Source organism: Solanum lycopersicum, chromosome 11 (assembly GCF_036512215.1).
Source record: "Solanum lycopersicum chromosome 11, SLM_r2.1".
NCBI classification, from domain to species: Eukaryota; Viridiplantae; Streptophyta; class Magnoliopsida; order Solanales; family Solanaceae; genus Solanum; species Solanum lycopersicum.
Window position 1 is genome coordinate 8930457 of NC_090810.1, and position 11497 is coordinate 8941953.

The following is an 11497-nucleotide window of genomic DNA, read 5'->3' on the forward strand; positions in this document are numbered from 1 at the left end:
AAATCTATTGAAAATAATAGATGTGAGACTGTCGGATTCTTAATAAAATTCAAAAAAATCCTAGAAGTTTGGTGGTAGATGTCATTTTCATGGTTCACAAAAAATTTGGTTATAGAAAAGCGTGGTGTGGACGTCAACACACGTTTGAATTGGTGTATGGTAACTTTAAGAAATTATTTAGTGACCTAGCTAAATTTTTTACGGCTTTTTAACACTTTATCCATGAAACAATTGTGGAACGAAAACAAGAAGAGCCTATGAGTTCACTAGAAGTAAAAACTTTTAAATTTATATTTTGGGATTTTAAGTCATGCATAATGGATTTCGAACATGTCGCTCTGTTATTTCAGTAGATGGAACTCAAATATAGAGAAAATATGAGATCAAATTATTGATTGTTGTTGGAATTGATGGAAATGATAATATTCTTCCTCCAGCGTTTGCTATTGTAGACAAAGAAATATTGACTAATTTGCAGGAGTTGCGCCGATTTCAGAAGCCTCAAGTCTTCCATCGATATTGTATAAGGCATCTTAAGAGCAACTTTCGATCTCAATTTTAAAACAAGGATCTTAGTAGGCTGATGTAGAGGAATGCTTCAGCCCATCAAGTAAGAAAATTTGAATCCTTGATTTGAAAATTTAGAGAAGAAAATGAAAAAGCATATGAATATCTCATGGAAATCCCCTTGGACAAATGGACTGTTAGCCATGATAGTGAAAAAAAATGGGGAGTGTTGACAACAAATTTTTCAGAGTCGTTCAATGGAGTCTTGAAAAAAGCACGAGGTTTTTCAGTCACTGCTATGGTTAAACTTTCAGTAGAACTATTGAGCGATACACTCAAAGGTCTCAAAAAGCGCAATAACTTCTATAATAAGATAAATTGTGGACCGAAAGGTTCAAAATGAAGTGGGAGAAGAACTATGAAATTTTAAAAAAACACTATTTTTATTGGAATATACCCACTGGGGTATATGAGGTTAGGTCTATACAAGTTGATGGTACCGGTGGTAATCCTCATTGTGTTTCACTTAATGAAAAATAATGTGATTGTGAAAAATGAGTTAATTTGCATTTCTCATGTTCACATATCACGAAGGTCACTGATAGAACCGGAGGTCTAGCTAGAAACTTTGTTAGTTAACATTTACAACATATTATGGGTCCTTCTCACTGGTTATCCATAAGGTGAATTGATCATCTCCTAATTTTAGAATAGAAAGTAATGAATTCTATCATCGTCTCGATCGATCAAAAACAACTAGAATACCCAATGAGATGGATCCTGGTGTTGTTGTATATGAGCGAGCTTGTGGATTATATAAATAAATCGGACATGATAGGCGTCGATGTCCATATCATAATTAAGTTTGAGTTGGACAATTTTTTATTAGCGTAATTGTGTTAATTCCAATTGTAAGTCCATGTATAATTATGATAATTTTCTTTCAGTTAGCTATTGTAACATATTTCAAATAATAATTAAACTTTTATATATAGTTTTCTATTATATTCCTAAAATACTTGACTCCATCTAAGGTTAAGTGAAAAAATATTAACCACCAAAATGAAGTTCCTTACCGGAGTTTCAAAAACTAGAGTTAATTTTTACATTAGAAGAACAAAATTAGCAAAACTGTAAATATCCATATAAGAAGAATAAAAAATGAGCTCCAAGTTATCTTCTTTTTTTTCCTATATCCAATCTGCAATAGGAATTTCAAAATGTCAAGAATTGAAGCTAATCACCATTATGAAACTAAAGTAATGCATCTTAAGAGAAAAATAGTAAACTTTTTTTACCATGTTGATTAGAGCTTAATTGGAACCACGTGATTCATTCTTTGCCTTTTTTCTTTATCAACATAGAAAGTTTGTTATCATTTTTTTTTCTTTTGGCCGTGCTGATTAACATGATGACTCCTTGAAAATTAAGACAATTTTCAATTATTCAACTAAAAAGGAACACTTATGTCAAAGAATAATGTAAAGATTTTAAAGTACCGGTCCCACAAAGCTTAGAAAAAATTGTACACTACTTCTTCACTGATGGTCCACCACTTTGGCTTGCACCTTGATTTGCATCCTCAAATCATCACCATCTACTTCATTGTTAGAATCATTCAACTCATTACCTTCTACAGGCAATGAGAAAGTTTGGGACGTTGTCAAAATGTTGAGGTTGATTATTACCAAATACATTTTCAAGTGATGAAAGACTTGGATTCCTTTATATTTGTGGAGTCTGTGGTGTAATATATATCACAGTCTCAGTGTTTGTTAGTTCATAATCCGAGGCTGCTTGGAAATCTTGTGTGACTTGATCATCTTCACTCATTTCAATAGGCTCTCGACCTCTCTCAATAGCACGTACCTTCCTACCCCAACACCACCTTTTCCTCGATGGCGAATAGGGGAATGAAAATGGTCAGACATTAGCTCGTCTCTTCTATAATTGGCTTGCACATGAATTCTATCTGCCTCTTACACATATGACAAACAATTAGATTCTTTCATCCTGCATTATTGCACAAAACCTGTAAAATTCCTCCATTAATGAGTTATCATAGAGTGATATTGCTTTATTAACCATCAAGTGAATATGACGTGTTGTCCAAAATAAATTAATTCTATGAGGGAATCGGGTGCTGAAAAGATTGAGAAACATGGAGGCCAAGTTAACCAAGTTTGTAAACCACACAAAATTAATGAGGGAATCGGATTTTCAACATGTTGATTCAATTTTCATAAAAAATGTGGCAGACCAGTAAATAAGGACACCATGGAGAGAATGAAATCATATCCACAAATTACAAATATGAAGTACAAGTTAAGCAAACGAGGAAAACTTTGATATGTATGCTAACTGGACAAATCATATCCACAAATCCACAAATATGAAGAACAAATTTAGATAGAATTCTCATGAACCAGATTCTACTAATTCAATATGCTAACTAGACAAGTTAAAGTAAAGAAAAATTAAGTTATCAAACTTACCATTGTTTCGTATGCCGTCACATTAGGAACGTAGCCTTGTTGTTATTGAGGACTCGAAATAGGATTACCAATTATAAAACGAGTAATACGTCTACACCAAATAAGGTAGGGATCATCATACTGAAGTGATCCATGAAAGATTGGTGCACTCCATACATATTGCAATATGAATTCAAAAGTGCAACCATTATGCATGCTCTAACTCCCATCTGTGTTTGGCCTTCCTCAGTGATCGTAGTGAAAATACATAGCGTCAAATAGAAATGAAGATGATATCGCTTGTAACAATCCAAATTGCCTCATAACTCGATTGGGTAAGTGAACCTCAAAAAAATCAAAACCAAAAATTAGAATTCTATCACGCCATATATCTCCTCCAATGCGGCAATATTCGGGAAGACTCAATTATGTCAGAATATGGTTCCCAAATAAACTATAACAAAAAAGTGTTCACAATTACAATATATATGAATGTCAAGAGAAAACTAATACAACATCTTACCTGAGCTTCTGTCATGGAATCAAGTGCATCCCAGAAAACTCTTAACACGTGTTTTGTGGTGTCGGTCCAACTAAAATGTGCAAACCATCTAGTAGCATGTGGACCCTAGTTAAACCAACAGGGAAAATATTCTTTGTATCTCTTTGTGCTACAATATGAGGTCTAAGGACGGTAACTCTCTCCCATGTCCAAATCTGAACATAACAGATAATTATAAACTAGATAAAATTTCAATAAATACTAAGAGTAATTATTGGGTATACCTGAAGTAGTGGTAGGAATCTAGCAATCTCATTTTGGGTACTTTCGGAGGCTTTACAAAGAAAGCAATATAGTATGCAAGGTTGCACTACCTCAAGTGTAAGACCCTACTGTAATTATATCTTCCGGCATAGGAAAGTACAAAAGCTTAAAAAACCGCTAGATGTGTCTGCCAATAGTAAACCAGCTATCATCCAAAACATATAACACCTAGTCTTCTCGTTGTCCATATCATGTGTTGCCAAGTCAGGCAACCGTGGTTGAAGTTTCAAGTGTGGATTAAGCACAGAGATCTTGAGACTACTATGTTTAAAGTCTTCAGAGTGTGTAGTAAAACCTAATAATCTTTGACAAATATTTTGTCAATCCACGACAAACCTCTGTGTCTCATACCTAACTATCGGATTATCTTTATGGGTAAGCCATACAGTATCTCCACGTCCTGCTAGGTGATTCTAGTCTCACCATCCTAAAGTGGAATGTTTGAGTCTCAGGACGCCATCTCTCAACTAGTGCGGTGATTAAACTACGATTTATAACAGCATATAATTCGGATAATTTAATCACATCTAAGACTCGTTGATGGATGGGATGTTCATTGACTAGGTCCGAAAACTTCCCATAATATTTCCTTGTGTTTAAAATCATATAATAATTCCCTATCCATATATCTCTTAACCTATGCGTGAGTTTTCAATTTAATATACACAGATCAAGTGGACCGGGATGCAATTGGTATGCATTGTTAGCAGCCATAAAATAAATACATGTACAGATGTAATTAATACAACATACTTAGAAACTTTCCTCAAATACTTCATCACCAACATTTTTAATCATAGCAATTAAAACATAATTTTTTCTATAAGAGTCGCAACTGTTGGGAAAATTGAATATCATCACTCAAATATAGTTTCAAGTACATATAATTTCGTATTCTAAAAAAACAGGAAAAAAAAGAAACTAAAATATTATTTTTTAACAAAAAGGAAAACAACAAATTTATCAACTATAAGATAAACTAAATAAATGTATGACAAAATTACCTCAATCACAAAAAAAATCTTCTTTACCAAAGTTTTTGATCGTTTCTAAGCAAAATTGCATACGTCTTCAAATTTTTTAAAATTTCACCTCCACTCTCTTGCAGTGTGTCTAATCTACAGTACTCAAACAAAACTCTCAAATCTCTTGTATAAAGCAAAAGAATTTCAAATTGAGTAAATATTAAGTGTTAATTATGTAAGATTAAGAAGATGGATTTTATTTTATCGCCATAATTGCAACCTGAAGGTGGGTTAGGAGAAAGAAGAGGATTTTCTTGGGGGTTTTTCTTTCACAATTAGTACAACTGAATTAGGTTTTTTTTGTTCTAGGATAGGATTAAAAGATATATGCTTAAAACGTTATTCCCAATAACGTATTAGAGTTAAAATGTGATTCCCAGGTACGTATTATTATTTAACGCCGTTAGCGGTCCGTGCCTTTTCTCATTAATTTTTTCAAAATAAATTAAACCATAAAATGTTGCTTTGAACCACATTTATATTAGTTTTGAAAAAAAATTTAAGAACATATTATTTCGATGAATTGATTTATACAATGACTTATTTTGGTCGAAAATTCTACAATGCTCATCCAAATATCTATCAAAAGAGTGTTCCATTTCTCTTTAATTAAATTTGGACATTTTCTTTTTGAATTATTTTCTTTTAACAAAATTATTTGATTATACATTATACTTAAATTAGGAAGTCACAACTTACCAACTTGATAGTAAGCTCGTAAAATAAAACTTTAAATTTTACTACTGTTTCCGTTTATTTTAATTGTCATGATTTTTTAGAGTCAAATGATAATAACTTTGACTAATATTTTACGATATATTTTTTATCATATTGATATGTATAAAATTGAAATTTATAGTATTTTTCATATAGTTTTGAATATCGAATTTTTTAAAAAAAATTGTTGAGATGATCATAGAGAAAGGCTAATTAGACTATAAGCTGAAAATGTACAGCCGGCATTCTGTTATAACAGAACGTCCACTAGTTAATTAGAATGTTAATTGATTACTTAAATGTAGTTAGTCTATAAATACTAGCTAGTGCTCAACATGCAAATATCATTTTGTATTCATTATTTTCTATCAATATAACAAATAGTTATTTACTCTCTCTGTGTTAGCTCTATTATTGACCTAGAAGATCTCAAATTTACTCTCCAATGGTGAATTTATCATGGTATCATAGAACTAGGTTAGCTTAATAAGAGCTTAAGAACTGCGTATTAAAGTTTTTTTTTAAAGTTCTTCTTAGATCAGCAATACCGGAACTAGAGATTATAGATCCCAGATATCCATTTTGTTTGTTGCCATCATACAATCCTGGTAATGTAATAATCTCGATTCAGATCAATGGATCAAAGAACTATTCGATTTGGAGCAGAGCAATGAAGATTGCGTTGATAAGCAAACAAAAATTGGGTTTCATTGATGGAAGATGCAAAAATTGTCTGTATAAAGATGATTTAGCAGAGGAATGGGAAAAGTGAATGCAACAATTTTGACCTGGATTATGAATACAGTTTCGAAAGAGTTAGTGAATGGTATAGTGTATGCAAAAGATGCTCATGATGTGTGGATGGATCTGCAAGAGTGATTTCATAAAGTAAATGGATCGAGAATCTATAATCTTAATAGAGAAATTGCTACAGTTTCTTAGGTAACATATGATATCTCTGGGATATCATTCAGGTTTGCGATTGTTGTGGGATGAATATTGTTCATTAGTGCCAACAATATCTGGATGTATTGGATCAAAAATTTTAAAATACATCTAGAGCAACATAAATTTTTCACTTCATGATGGGATTTAATGAGTCTTACAATGCTATTAGGAGTCAGATTTTACTTATGACACTATCTCCCTCTGTTAGCCAAGCTCATGTTATGCTTGTGCATGAGGAGAGTAAAAGAAAGATCTGTGAGTCTAACTCATATACACGAAATGAGTTAAGTGAGAGTGCAACCCTAATGAGTATTCATGATAATCAGTCGAGAGCTATGAGGTTTAACAATTACAATAACTATGGGAACTATAGTGATGGTAACAACTAGAACAACTCATTTTGTGATATTTGTAAGAGAAAAGGCCACAATTAAGGTATATGTTATAGAGTGATAGGTTACCACCAGGTTACAAAGGCAAGAAGAAACATTAATCAAACTTGGTAATAAGGTCATGGGAGAGAATAATTGGGATAAATCACAAAGACAACAACCAAATATGGTTGTACATGTATATGCAAGTGAGAAGGAAGATGCTTATCAACAGAGAGAAATCCCTGAAAGTAATAATCAGAGAGCCAATATCACTTAGACTTCTGGAAGTAGTAACACTGCTCAAACATCCCAACATCATGCAAGAGTTGAGCCTAATAATCATAGCAAACATGGAAACAGAGGGCAGAATTACTTCACTGATGAGCAATACAATTAGATAATGCACATGCTTGATAAAGGCAAAGAAGTAGGGATGACAAGAAGCATGGATGATAATGCTACTAATAACTCCTCACCTATGCAGATGTGTGAACCTTCATGGATAATTGATAGTAGAGCAACAGATCATATGACAAATTACTTGAAATTGCTGAATAATTTGAATACATTGCATGATCCTATGAAGAATAATGTGCATTTGCCGAATGGTAAGACAATGGTTTTAAAGGATCAAGGAAAATGTAACATTTCATGTGATCATACCATTGATAGTGTGTTGTATGTGCCTGATTTCAATTACAATTTGATGTAAATCTCTAAGATGACTAGAGAATTTCAATGCTCAGTGCTTTTCTTTCCTACTTTTGTGTTTTTCAGGACCTATATACTGGAAAAGTGAGTGGATTGGTAAAGAGTAAGGTGGTATGCATCTTTTATTTCAAAAAAGCTTTAACGAGGTTATTGATGAAAGGAGAAGAATTAGCAGTCATGTTGCACAAAAATTACCTGAACATATACAAGTTTGCCATAAAATACTTGGTCATATACCAGCTGCAGTTATGAACAAGTTATTTTTCTTAAAATAAAGTGTCACTTTGTAGTTTAAATTATTGTACGGTCTGTACACTAGCTAGACAGACTAGAAAACCTTTTTCACTTAGTACTTCCAGCACAACTGAAGTCTTTCATTTACTTCATATAGACATATGGGGTCCTTATAAAATTCTCACAGTTATTGGTCATAGATTTTTTCTTATAATTGTGGATGATCATTCAAAAATGATATGGGTATTTTTGATGAAATTCAAAAGTGATTCTGTTGTTCTGTTTATTTCCATTGTTAAAATGGTTAATGTTCAATTTGAAAAGCAAGTAAAGATGATCAAGACAAATGATGAGTTTGAATTTTTCAGTAAAGAATTTTTTAATTTTCTAATTCATAGTGGTATTGGGCATCAAAGTAGTTTTCCCCCACACTCCACAATAAAATTGAGTGGTAGAGAGGAGGCATAGACATATCTAGGAAGTGGCAAGGGCTCTTAGGTTTCAAGGCAGCATACTTCTTTCATTCTCGGGAGATTGTGTATTAGCAACAGTGTATCTCATTAATAGATTGTCATCAGTTGTCTTAGATGGAAAGTCTCTCTATGAAGTGTTTCATGGAATCACTCCATGCTTGCATTACCTCAGGGTTCTTGGTTGTCTTTGTTTTGCTACTATCACAGCGCAAACAGATAAATTTTCACCAAGAGCAATTTCAATAGTTCAAATGGGTTACTCTACTACAAAAGGCTTACAGACTGTATGATTTCAAGTCCAGGAAATTTTTTGTTAGCAGGGATTTTACCTTCAAGGAACATGTATTTCATTTCTTTTTAATGAAAAGGAGAAATGACACTAACCTAGTTGAATTATAGTTGCTTGTACCAACTGAATTACCTCCCATTCCACAACTTAATCCTGCTCCCTCCATAGTACCATCTCAACCACAGTTGAGAGAGTCTACTAGATGGTCGAAGCCTCCAAATTAGCTTCAGGACTTCATTCATCTAGTGAAAGGGAATGTTGCTCGTGCTTATTCTATATCCAAGTTTGTGAATTATTCCTCTCTTTCTTATAACTGTCATTCCTTTTTAGCTGATGTTTCTTCTAAAAAGTTGAGCCTACATCTTATGAAGAAGCTTTAAATAATCCAATTTTCATCCATTCAATAAGAAATTGAGACCTTAGTTCAAAACCAAACTTGGAAGTTGTTTCACTACCTAAAGGAAAGATGCATATTGGATGTAGATGGGTATACAAGATCAAATATCTGTTTAATGGGGAGGTTGAGATATTCAAATCTAGAGTTTTTTCTAAGGTATACAACCAATAAGAAGTCTTGGATTATCAAGAAACTTTTTATCATGTAGTTAAGATGGTAACTGTGAGAGTCGTTATTGCATTAGTTGCTATGAACCAATGGTCCCTATTTCAAATGGATGTATATAATGCTTTCCTATAGGGTGATCTTGAAGAAAAGGTGTATATGAAGTTCCCTCCAGGATTTGGTAGCCAAGGGGGGCATCAGGCATGCAGACTCCTCAAATCCATATATGGTCTTAAACAAACATTTAGACAGTAGAACCTAAAGCTCACAAATGCCTTATTATCCGCTGAATTGTACAGAGTCAACAGGACCACCTTATTTATTTTAAAGAGACATTCTAAGGAGGTGATCATTCTTGTCTATGTTGATGATTTTTTAATTACTAGAGATGACAAAGAACTCATACAAGAGGCAAAAGATGTGTTACATGCATCCTTCAAGATTAAAGATCTTGGACCATTGAAGTATTTCCTAGGAATAGAGATATAAAGATCTCAAAAAGGAATTTTGTTGTGCCAAAGGAAATATGCCTTAGAACTTATAGTTGAGGTTGGTTTAGGTGGCTGCTGATACGCTCAAATTTACTTCTCTAAACGAAGTAAAAGAGGTCACATCAAGTAAAGAACCCTACTAGTAAGGTTGGGATCGTTCCCACGAGGAAAATGGTTCAGACTTAACTTTATTCTATTATTACTTCTATTTAGTCAAATATTTCCCGAAAACAAATAACTAAAGAGGGGTTTTGATCAATGAAAGCAATTAGCTAAATTAAAGTAAACAAGTGACAGGTTCAAGTATTGGAGTTTAATCAAGTAATGAGAGTAACTAGGGCATAAGTGTTCCCCACAAGCTCCTAACTCGGTAATTCTAGTATCTTGCATGCAAAGTGATAAGTTAGGTATCTCTAAATTCTTGGTACGACATCTAGAGATTTCACTCCGTACCTTGGTCCGGTTACGTGTGTTGCTTTACTTAACCTTATCTTTACCTCATATTAAGCATCATATTTGATATTTGACTAAGTTGTTACTTCGTACCAACCAACACTAGCCTATTAGATAGTATACACTAAATCTATGTTGATAATTCTTTTCCTATTATCTACCTCCTTGGTCCGGCAAGTAGAAATAAGGCGAGTTCTAACGTTGGTCATCCGTTAAAAGAAACTTCTAAGCGAAAGAATTATCATACATGTAAGACACTATTCTAGAATCATTATTTTAGCTAGGTTTTACCTTGTTATTTACCCATGGTTCCCACAATCCTAGTTATGGAGTTTAGTTACCCATGCTAATAATCACACAATTCATAATAATAATGTAAGAATTCATGCACTTACTTTGATGAGAATGAACAAAATCCGGAAATTTACTTGAATAAATCACAAAATACAAAGAATTGATTCCGAAAAAGTAATATCAAATCCCAAAATTGAAAGTTCAATACTAAGACAATAAAACTGAAAATTATTCAAGAGTTTGACCCCAAAAACGAGGTTTTAAGGATTATTTATAAGAAACAAAACCTAATAAAAGAGGGAAATTTATTTAAGGAAAAATCTGCCCAAAACGCGTCTGAGTCGACGACCCTCATGATGGACCGTCGTGGTCTTCCATCGCTCCATACTTAGCTCTTTTTCTGTTGCTTTTCTTCATCACATGTATGTTACCCTTGACAGACAAGTGTGATGGACCGTTTCAAGAACGACGGTCCGTCGAGGGGCTACGTTCCACGACACTTAGAATCTTCTGAAGTTGGGTATTGGGACTACTCTCTGTTAGCATTGACGAATGTGCAGGACGGACTGTCGTGTCTATGACGGTCCATCGTGAGCTTCCGTAGTCTCACACTTGGTCATAATTCCCTAACTGCCTTCAGGATCCATTATCTTCTCACGACGGTTGACCCCTACGGACCGTCACAGTCACGACGGACCGTCATGGGGTCCGTAGGTGGTCACTTCTGCAAGTTCAGCTCAAAATCATCGTGTTCTCCTTTGGACAGATTTCCTGTAAATAAATAGAAAACTACATCAAAAATCAATACAAAAAGGCTTTTGACACACACTAAACTTAACGAAAAGGCATTGACAGTGCCGTGAAACCATGATACATCAACACCATCAACTTAAATTCGTTGTTTGTCCTCAAGCGACGCATTATGACTCACTACAAAATCTTTGTACAAGAGTATCCGTATTTTAGCTTTAGCAATCATTTGGCTATAAATCCTGATTATTCTCATTATGTTCATGCATGCTATCACTATTAGGCTTAGATTATGTGGATTAGACCATGACACAGACTCACCACAAACTGACGCCTATCCTCTTCGATTCCTCACCTAGGTGCTAATTT

The 11497-nt window shown here is 33.7% G+C and overlaps 1 long non-coding RNA gene across 3 annotated transcripts; it reads right to left on the bottom strand.

Moving 5' to 3' along the window:
• Positions 1–1590: 1590 nt before the first annotated feature.
• Positions 1591–8194, bottom strand: LOC104644504 (uncharacterized). Of its 3 annotated transcripts, XR_003244357.2 has the most exons (4): positions 4812–8192; positions 3505–3698; positions 3003–3326; positions 1592–2539 (listed from the first exon to the last, which is right to left on the bottom strand). It is a non-coding gene; the product is annotated as an uncharacterized lncRNA (long non-coding RNA). The 3 variants fall into 3 exon arrangements; XR_738396.4 differs by having other exon boundaries at positions 1591–2539; positions 3003–3698; positions 4812–8194; XR_002026083.3 differs by lacking the exon at positions 3505–3698 and having other exon boundaries at positions 1595–2539; positions 4812–8171.
• Positions 8195–11497: the final 3303 nt, after the last annotated feature.